Source organism: Carlito syrichta, unplaced genomic scaffold (genome assembly GCF_000164805.1).
Source record: "Carlito syrichta isolate Samal-C Ts95f unplaced genomic scaffold, Tarsius_syrichta-2.0.1 Scaffold311780, whole genome shotgun sequence".
Classification (NCBI taxonomy): Eukaryota; Metazoa; Chordata; class Mammalia; order Primates; family Tarsiidae; genus Carlito; species Carlito syrichta.
In genome coordinates this window covers 554273-564052 of record NW_007255876.1, presented here as the reverse complement: position 1 = coordinate 564052, position 9780 = coordinate 554273, and positions in this window count along the sequence as shown.

Genomic DNA, 9780 nt, shown 5'->3' with positions numbered 1-9780 from the left:
TTTGAGCTGGAGTCTCACTCTGTCACCCAGAGTGGAGTGCAGTGGCATGCTTCTGGCCACTGCAGCCTCGCCCTCCTGGGCTCCGGCAATCCTTCCAACTTAGCCTTCCAAGTAGCCGGAACTATAGGCGCACACTACCACGCCTGGCTAATTTTTGATTTATGGTAGAGACGAGGTCTCACCAAGTTGCCCAGGTGGGTCTCGAACCCGCGGGCTCAGGCAATCCACTTGCCTCGGCCTCTCAAAGTGCTGGGATTACAGGCTGAGCCACCGAACCCGGCCTCAAAATATTTGTTAAAGCCCCAGGAATTCTTTGGGAGAGGATGGTATAGTCCCCCATCCTGCTCCATTTTATTGGTTTTGTTTGCTTATACTTCCTATTTTGAACAAAAAGATTCAGAGACTACAGTGTTGGACAGCTTCTTCTCTTACGTGATATAAAATGTGACTGAGGTGAGAACTTGGAATAGGTAAGGTGTCTTACATAGTTGAGAGCTCAGGATTTCTGCATTGCCTTTTTAAAAAGGGGCAATAATTGTTATCTTATATGGTTGTTCTTAGGACTTTATTAGATAATATCTCTAATGTTTGTAGTACTTAGTACTTGAAACATAGTAAGTACTCAGTGAAGGCCAGGAGAGACTCCTCTAATGATCATCTTTTTTTTTTTTTTGAGTCGGAGTCTCACTCTGTCGCCCAGGCTGGAGTACAGTGGCACGTTTACAACCACCGCAGCCTCAGCCTGCTGTGCTCAGCCGATCCTTCTGCCTCAGCCTTCCAAGTAGCTGGAACTTCAGGCATGCGCCACCATGCCTGGCTGATTTTTAAAAATTTATTGTAGAGACAAGGTCTTGCCAAGTTGCCCAGGCTGGTCTCGAACCCCTGAACTCAGGCAATCCTCTCGCCTCTGTCTCCCAAAGTGCTGGGATGACAGGGGTGAGCCACTGTGTCTGGCCTAATGATCATCTTCAATGTGTATTGAAAAATTTTTTTTTGAATCAGAGTCTCACTCTGTCATCCAGGTTGGGGTGCAGTGGCACACTGCTCACGGCCACCGCAGCTTCGATCTGCTGGGCTCAGGTGATCCGTCTGCCTCAGCCTTCCAAGTAGCTGGAACTATAGACATGTGCCACCATACCTGGCTTATTTTTTTATTTATTGTAGAGACAAGGTCTCACCAAGTTGCCCAGGCTGGTCTCGAACCCCTGAACTTAGACAATCCTCTTGCCCCAAAGTGCTGGGGTGACAGGCCTGAGCCACCGTGTCCAGCCTATTTTTGAGTTCTTAACACTGAACATTTAAAGATATTACCCTGTAACGGTACTCAACTCCAACTTTATTGGCTCATGTTACTGAAAAGTCTATTACTTAAGATGTGGCTTAATCGAGGGTATCAAAAATCCCCAGGTTCTGGGATCTCACTATTTCTGGACTCTGCTCTCTTTATTGGTTTTTCCCTCCTGCTCGAGGGCAAGATGACTGGCAGGACTTGCACTTCTACAGTCCCCCAGGTCTGAGTTCATCAAGGAAGACTTCAAACCTATCTCCTAATAGTCCCAGCAAAAGTGTTCCGTATCAGCCGGGCATAGTGGCTTATACCTATAATCCTAGCACTTTAGGAGGCCAGAGCGAGAGGAGATAGCCTGAGCCCAAGGGTTCGAGACCAACCTGGGCAACTTGATGAGACCTCGTCTCTACAATAAATCAACAAATTAGCTGGGCGTAGTGGCGAGTGCCTGTAGTTCCAGCTTCTTGGAAGGCTGAGACGGAAGGATTGCCTGAGCCTAGCAGGTCGAGTCTGCGGTGGCCATGAGCGTACCACTGCATTCCAGCCTGGGTGACAGTGAGACTCCGACTCAAAAAAAAAGAAAAAAGAAAGTATCCTGTGTATCATTTCATCCAGCTGGATCACGTGCCTGTGGTGGGCCAGTCCCTGTAGTCCAGGCAGGGTTTGAGATGTTATTGGCCTTGAGTCGCATTCTCACCTGTAAAGCAAAGAGTGGGAGTCCTCATCCCACAGCATATGGCATGATAGCTGGGGAACAGGGACTTTCAGATTCCTCAAAGAAAGCCAGTATACTATGCCAGGAGAAAGTTCATTAGGATAAGAAGAACAGTAGATGCTCACTGTATCCCCAGTGTACTTAACTGCTTGCCAGTTTGTTTTGAAACATGTTTTTCTAGCAGTACCAAAAACATGCTAGCATCTTCTGTTGTTCTGCAAGAGATTCAAAAGATCATGTTAAATTATTTAACAAAAGCAATTTTGCATTGCATTGATTTATATCAGCAGGCAACTCTGCACCTTCTTTTTTAGAAAAGCATAATCCAGGTCTATTTCCATTTTTAAGAAGAAATAATAAACAGAATTGCTTACTTATGAAACACCTAGATTTAGGAAATCCCATTTTCAGTTCCAAAGCACTTTTTATAAAACTATCAAGGGACTGATTTATCAGATCCAGTCTGTATCAACCTTTCCTGTGGAGAATTTGACTACCACCCCTCACACCATCATGTCTCCCACCTCCCCAGCTAGCTGAGTGGGCAGGTCCTGAATAGCCAGAATGGGTTTGAAGTTTTTACTGTCCTAGTCCATAGCCAGACTGAAGGCTTTGAAGTTTCACATTATTGGTTAGTGCCAAGATTCCATGGAAGCTTAAGATGACTTATTATGGAGTAATTGCAACCTTCACCAGTAAGCTATGATCCCAGATTAAGTTGCTGCTGATGTATCTGTTTTTTATTTTGAGTCGGATTCTTACTCTGTCGCTCAGGCTGGAGTGCAGTGGCATGCTCACAGCCACCGCAGCCTTGACCTGCTGGGCTCAGGCAATACTTCCATCTCAACCTTCCAAGTAGCTGAGACTACAGGCACACGCCACCACGCCTGGCTAATTTTTAAAAAAAATTTATTGTAGAGACAAATTCTCACCAACTTTCCCAGGCTGGGCTTGAACCCCTGGACTCAGGCAATCCTCTCGCCTCTGCCTCCCAAAGTACTGGGATTACCAGGTGTGAGCCTCTGTGCCCAGCCTGCAGATTTATCTCATTTGCCTCAATCTGTGACCCAAGCAAGTATGTGTGGGGGAGCCAGTGGCAGGGTTGTTTGTCTCTTGAGATCAGAATACAGTCTGTCAAGGTAGACTGGGCCTCTATGCTAGCAGATGGTGGCTGACTTGGACTGAAACTTTTCAAAGCCAGCCCCCAAGGTCCTCTTCCTCCCCAATTATGTGGGGTTTTTTTGTGCTTTTTTTTGAGACAAGGTCTTGCTGTCACTCGGGCTGCAGTACACAGTGTGATCATAGTTTATTGCAGCCTCAAACTCCAGAGTTCACGAGATCCTGCCTCAGCCTCTCAAGCTAGGACTATGCCATCATACCCAACTAATTTTTATTTTGTTTTATTTGTTTTGTAGAGTCGGGGTCTTGCTCAGGCTGGTCTTGAGCTCCTGGCTTCAGGTGATGCTCCTGCATCAGTCTCCCAAAGTACTGAGATTACAGGCTTGAGCCATTGTCACACTCAGCCTCTTCTGGGTCTTTAATGAAGTTGACTATAAGGTGCCAATGGCCTGTAACTGGCGAATATAACACATAATCAGGATAGGCCAAATAACTTGCAGATGCTAGGTAGAGGGTCCAGAACTGGCATAAGCAGGTGGTTTAAGGAAAAAAGAGAGAGTTGGGTATGGACACAATTCTCTGCCAGTAGCTCAGTGGTCCCTAGGCAGAGGGATGGAAGATGAGATAGATCATAAGCACAGACAGGCAAAAGAGAGAAGTCTTCCCTGTGACCTGTGGCCTGACTCTATTCCCTGATGCTGCCTTACCCCGGAACTTACAAACACCATACTAGTTGTGAGTGGCATAAAGAGCTAGAAGAACTCCAACTGTCTATCCCCACCTCCACATTCACACACATGCATAGTCTTTCCAGGGCAGGCATGGAGTCTGTGTGACCCACACTGACCCGGACCCAAGTCTTAGAGGTGCTCCCTTTCTCCCCAGTATGTGAGTAGTGACTCCTAAATAGTCAGAAGCCGAGGTCTCTGTAGGTCCCTGCAGCAGCCAGTCTCCTTCCTGTGAGGGTGCTGTTATCTAGGTCTGGTTCTAGAATCTGGGTCAGAGCAAAACGACTATACTGGTATTTTAGTCTTTATTTTATCATATAATTAATATCAGGATCTTTGTTTTTAAAAATGTCAGAATTCAGCCAGGCACAGTGGCTCACACGTGTCATCCCAGCACTTTGGGAGGTAGAGGCGAGATAATTACCTGAGCCCAGGGGTTCAATATCAACCTGGGAAACTTGGTGAGACCTTGTTTCTACAATAAATTTTTAAAAATTAGCCGGGCATGGTGGCACGCCCTGTGGTTCCAGTTACTTGGAAGGCTGAGGCAGAAGGATAGCCTGAGCACCCAGCAGGTCAAGGCTGCAATGGCTGTGAGAGTGCTACTGCACTCCAGCTTGGGCAACAAAGTGAGACTCTGACTCAAAAAATATGTAAATAGGCTGGGTGCGGTAGCTCAAGCCTGTAATCCCAGCACTTTGGGAGGCGGAGGTGAGAGGATTGCCTGAGGTCAGGGGTTCGAAATCAGCCTGGGCAACTTGGTGAGACCTTTTCTCTACAATAAATCAAAAAAATAAGCTGGGCGTGGTAGCACGTGCCTGTAGTTCCAGCTACTTGGAAGGCTGAGGCGAAAAGGTCGCCCGAGTCCAGCAGGTCGAGGCTGTGATGGCCGTGAACATGACACGGCGACAGGGTGAGACTCTACCTCAAAAAAAAAAAAGTAAATAAATAAATAGTTCAGAATGCATACATTTAAAACAAATTAGTGAAACAACTCATTTAACATATTTCATTTGAACACATATTAGTGCTTTCTATCAACTTTGAAAGAACTCTGGGCCCTGTCTGATAGGTTGATCTGATTGGCATTCATTGCCTTCCTGCCTCTTTAGCTCTTCTGCCTGGAACTGTTGGAGCCTCAGCTCTGGGTGGCTGATCAGCCCTGGCCAGAGGCTAGGGCTCCCTGATGCACAGAGTCGAAGTCTCACTCTGTCACTCAGGTTGGAATGCAGTGGCATTCTGATGGCCACTGCAGCCTCCACCTGCTGGGCTCAGGCGATCCTTTTCACCTCAGCCTTCCATGTGGCTGGACCCACAGGCAGGCATCACCACACCCACCTAATTTATTTATTTATTGTAGAGATGAGGTCTTGCCAAGTTGTCCAGGGTGGTCTCAGACCCCTGGACTTAGGCAATCCTCTCGCCTCAGCCTCCCAAAGTGCTGGAATTGCAGGTGCGACCCACCGCATCCAGCTGACAGTTTTGATTTTATTCTGCCAACCTGGGAAGGACAGTCCTTTCTGGGGTCTGACTCTTTCCTTCCCCAGCTTTGTTCAGGGAGCTTTTCACACAGGATCCATATTCAGCCCCTTTTGTGGGGGAGATGGAATTGAAGGAGCTGCTTGACAAAGAGAGGGTAGAAGAGTTTTTGTGAAGGAGAGATGAGACATAGAAGAGGGAGGACATAGAGATCCAAAAAACTGAATGAAATTGCTGACTCATATCTGCAGCAGCTCGAGTATTACACCCACAGAAATTCTTTTTTTTTTTTCAGTACTTAAAATAGTTCAGTATACCAGAATACTAAAAACAGATGTGCTTGGTTTCTTGAATTATTGATTCAGCAAACATTTGAGTCTCTGTCCTCTGTGCCAGTCCCTGCCATAGGTACTCTCCCACGTGTATCTCATTCTAGACTGCTAGAAATTCTTATTTCTATTTCACGCACACAGAGAGAGAAGCCTGTGCATCAGCATGAGGTAGAACAGAAAGGCACATTTTTTTTTGCAAACCTAGACAGACTTAGGTTTTCATTCTAGACTTGTCATTTTTGGACCGGTGTGGCCTTGGACAAATGATGTAAATTTGCGGTATCAATTGTGATTACCATGCACTGCAATACAAAACCAAACTAAAGAGTCTTAAATAAATTAAGTGGTAGGTAATACAGGCCGAATACAGGCACTCTACGATGCCAGCTGGGACCCAAGCTGGAATTTTTCCTTGGCATGAAGTTACAAGCTGTCGGTTCTGTCGCCAGCATCGCATCCTTATTCTGGGCAGGACGAAGGGCAAAGATGAAAGGGAAAAAAGTATCTCCCAACTAAGCGCTCCTTCCCTATTCTTCTACCCTTTAAACTTTTTATTTTAGCTGGGCTCAGTGGCTCAGTCTGTAATCCCGTGCTTTGGGAGGCTGAGGTGAGTAGATTGCCTGAGCCTGCGGTTCGAGACCCGCCTGGACAACTTGGTGAGACCTCATCTCTACAATAAATCAAAAGTGAGCCGGGCGTGGTAGCGCGCGCCTGTAATTTCGGCTACTTGGAAGGCTGAGGTGGAAGGATCGCCGGAGCCCAGCAGTTCGAGGCTGCAGTGGCTGGGAGTGGCGACTGCACTCCAGTCTGGGCGACAGAGTGAGACTCCAACTCAAAAAAAAAGCAAAAAAAAAACCAAAAAAAATCTTTTTATTTTAAACTAATGTCAGAATTGCAGAAAGGTTGAAAAAGTGCGATTTCCATACAGCCTCACCTAGATTCCTCAAACGCTGGCATTTTTACCCCATTTGCTTCATCATTTTTTCCCTAAATATATAAATTTTCCCTTTGAATCATTTGAGAGCAATTTATAGGCAATTTACTCTCCCCACCACATACTTCAGTATCTAAATCCTAAAGACAAAAGCACTTTCTTAAGTAACAGTGCGATACTGGGTGTGGTGGCTCAGGCCTGTAATCCCAGCATTTTGGAAGGCGGAGGCAAGAGGATTGACTGAAGCCCAGGCTTTGAGAACAACCTGGGCAACTTGGTGAGACCTCATCTCTAAAATAAGTTAAAAAATTAGCTGGGCATGGTGGCGCTTGCTGTGATTCCAGCTACTCAGGAGACTGAAGCAGAAAGATCGCCTGAACCCAGCAGATAGGGGCTGTGGTGGCCGTGAGTGTGTCACTGCACTCTACCCTGGGCGACAGTGAGACTCTGACTTAAAAAAAAAAAAGTAACAGTACAATGATCAAAACCAGGAAATTAACACTAATACTTGATATTATCTTATCTGTAGACCTTATTTAAAATTTTCCAGTAGTCCCACGAATTTCCTTTTTGAAAAAAAAAATTCAGGAGATGTCCAGGATCCATTCTAGGATTATATGTTGTATTTTGATGTTGATTCTCTTTGATTGCCTTTAATCTGGGCTAGCTTCTCCATCTTTTTCTGTCTTTCATGATCTAGGCATTTTTGGAGGGTACAGTATAGGTCAGTTATTTTGTAGAATGCTCCTCAATTTGGGTTTGTCTGATCTTGTTTCATGGTCAGGTTCAGGTTGTGCACTTTGGCAGAAACAAAAGCACAGTACTTCTGTTACAGCCTGACCACATTCTTATGCCCACTGCCCAGAAAAAAACAAGACTGGCACAGCTATAACAGAAGAGAAAGAGTTTGATATCACAAAGCAACTGAGCAAGGAGGATGAAAGATATTTCTCAAATCCACCTCCCCAAAAATTCAGAAGCTAGCGGTTTATTTATTTATTTTTTAGTTGGAGTCTCACTCTGTCGCCCACACTGGAGTGCAGTAGCCACTCCCAGCCACCGCAGCCTCCACCTGCTGGGCTCCGGCGATCCTTCCGCCTCAGCCTTCTGAGTAGTCAGAATTACAGGCGCGGGCTACCACACCTGGCTGATTTTTGATTTATTGTAGAGATGAGGTCTCGCCAAGTTGCCCAGGCGGAGTCTTGAACCCGCGGGCTTAGGCAATCCACTCACCTCTGCCTCCCAAAGCACGGGATTACAGGCTGAGCCACCAAGCCCACTGTTTTAAAAAGTTTAACAAAATTCAACATTCATTAATGAAAGTAATTCCCAGGAAACTAGAAGAAATACAAGGGAGTTTCCTCAACCTGATAAAGGGCATCAATGAACAATTTACAACTAACATAATACTTTTTTTTTTTGAGTTGGAGTCTCACTGTCACCCAGACTGGAGTACAGTGACACACACACGGCCACCCCAGCATGGACCTGCTGGGCGCCAGCAATCCTTCCACCTCAGCCTTCCAAGTAGCCAGATCTACATGCACATGTAACCACACCCCGCCAATTTTGTTAACGTCATACTTAATGGAGAATAACTTCATCCTGTTATCTTATAGCCAGAAACAATGCAAATATGTCTATTCTCATCCTCTAATTTAACACAGTACTAAAGGTCCTAACTTATACAATAAAGGCAATGGGGGAAAAAAGGACACACAACATTCACATTCAACATGACTGTCTATGTAGAAAATCCCAAAAAGGCACAAAAACTACTAAACTTAATAGATGAGTTTAGCAAGTTGGCAGGATACAAGATCAAATTAAAAAATCAATAGTGTTTCTATATATTAGCAATGAAAAACTAAAATTTTCAAAAACACTATTGACAACAGCACAAAAATCCATAGAACTTTAAAGATAAATATAATGTACAAGATCTACATGTTGAAAACTACAAAACACTGGTAAGAAAAATCAAAGACTTTAATAAATGAAGAGATACATTCTGTTCAGGGATTGTAAAATGTATTATCAAGGGATCAATTTTCCCCCAAATTATCTATAGTTTCACCATAATCTCAATCAAAACTCCAGTAGAGAGGGGTGCAATGGCTTATACCTATAATCCCAGCATTTTGGGCAACTGAGGCAGGAGGATTGCTTGGGCCCAGGGGTTCGAGACCAGCCTCAGCAGCAGAGCAAGACCTCAAGTACGCTTCTTTTTAAAATATGTATTAAAATTCATATGGAAAAGTAAAGGACTTAAAATAAAACAATATTGAAACAAAAAAACAAGGTTGAAAGATTCACACTATATGATTTCAAGACTTAATACAAAGCTACAGTACTCAAGACAGTTATCTGTAAAAGAATAGACATATATGTCAACAAAACAGAATACAAGGTCTACACGGTAAGGTCAATTGATTTTGACAAATGTTTCAAGGTAATTCAATAAAGAAAACCAGTCTTCAATAAATGGTGCTGACATAAACCCAATCCAAACCTAGTAAAATATAGAAAAATTAACTTGAAATGAATCTTAGACCTAAATGTAAGGTAAAACTGTAAAACTTCTAGAAGAAAATATAAGACATTGCCTTTTTATCTTTGGGTCAGGAAAAGATTTCATAAGTACCACAGAAAAAAGGCAAAACTACAAAAGAAAAAATTAATAAATTGTATTTATCAAAAATAAGAATTCTGTTCTTCCAAAGACATTTGTTAAGAAATGAGAATAAAAGCTACAATCTAGGAGAAAATGTTTGTAAAACATATATCCAATAAGTAACCGGTGTGTAAAACAAACAAAGAAACTTCATGTCTCAAAAATAAGAAAACAAACAATCCAATCCTCTTTATAGAAAAGTTCTAAATAATTTATGTATATACTCTTCCCTCTAGGAGTTGGAGCTTAGCCTTCACACTCCCCAACTTTGGTGTTGGCTATTCACTGACTTGCTTCCAAGGATCAGAATACGGAAAAGTAGAAAAAAACAACTCTGCAGTGGACAGACATGCCAGACTCTACCTTAATCATGCAATCAAGGTTAATATCAGTAATAAGTCATGTTGATAATATGTACCCTCATGTGATGAAAAGGGCACTTGGGGCTGGGCGCGGTGGCTCAGCCTGTAATCCCAGCACTTTGGGAGGCCAAGGGAGCAGACTGCCTGAG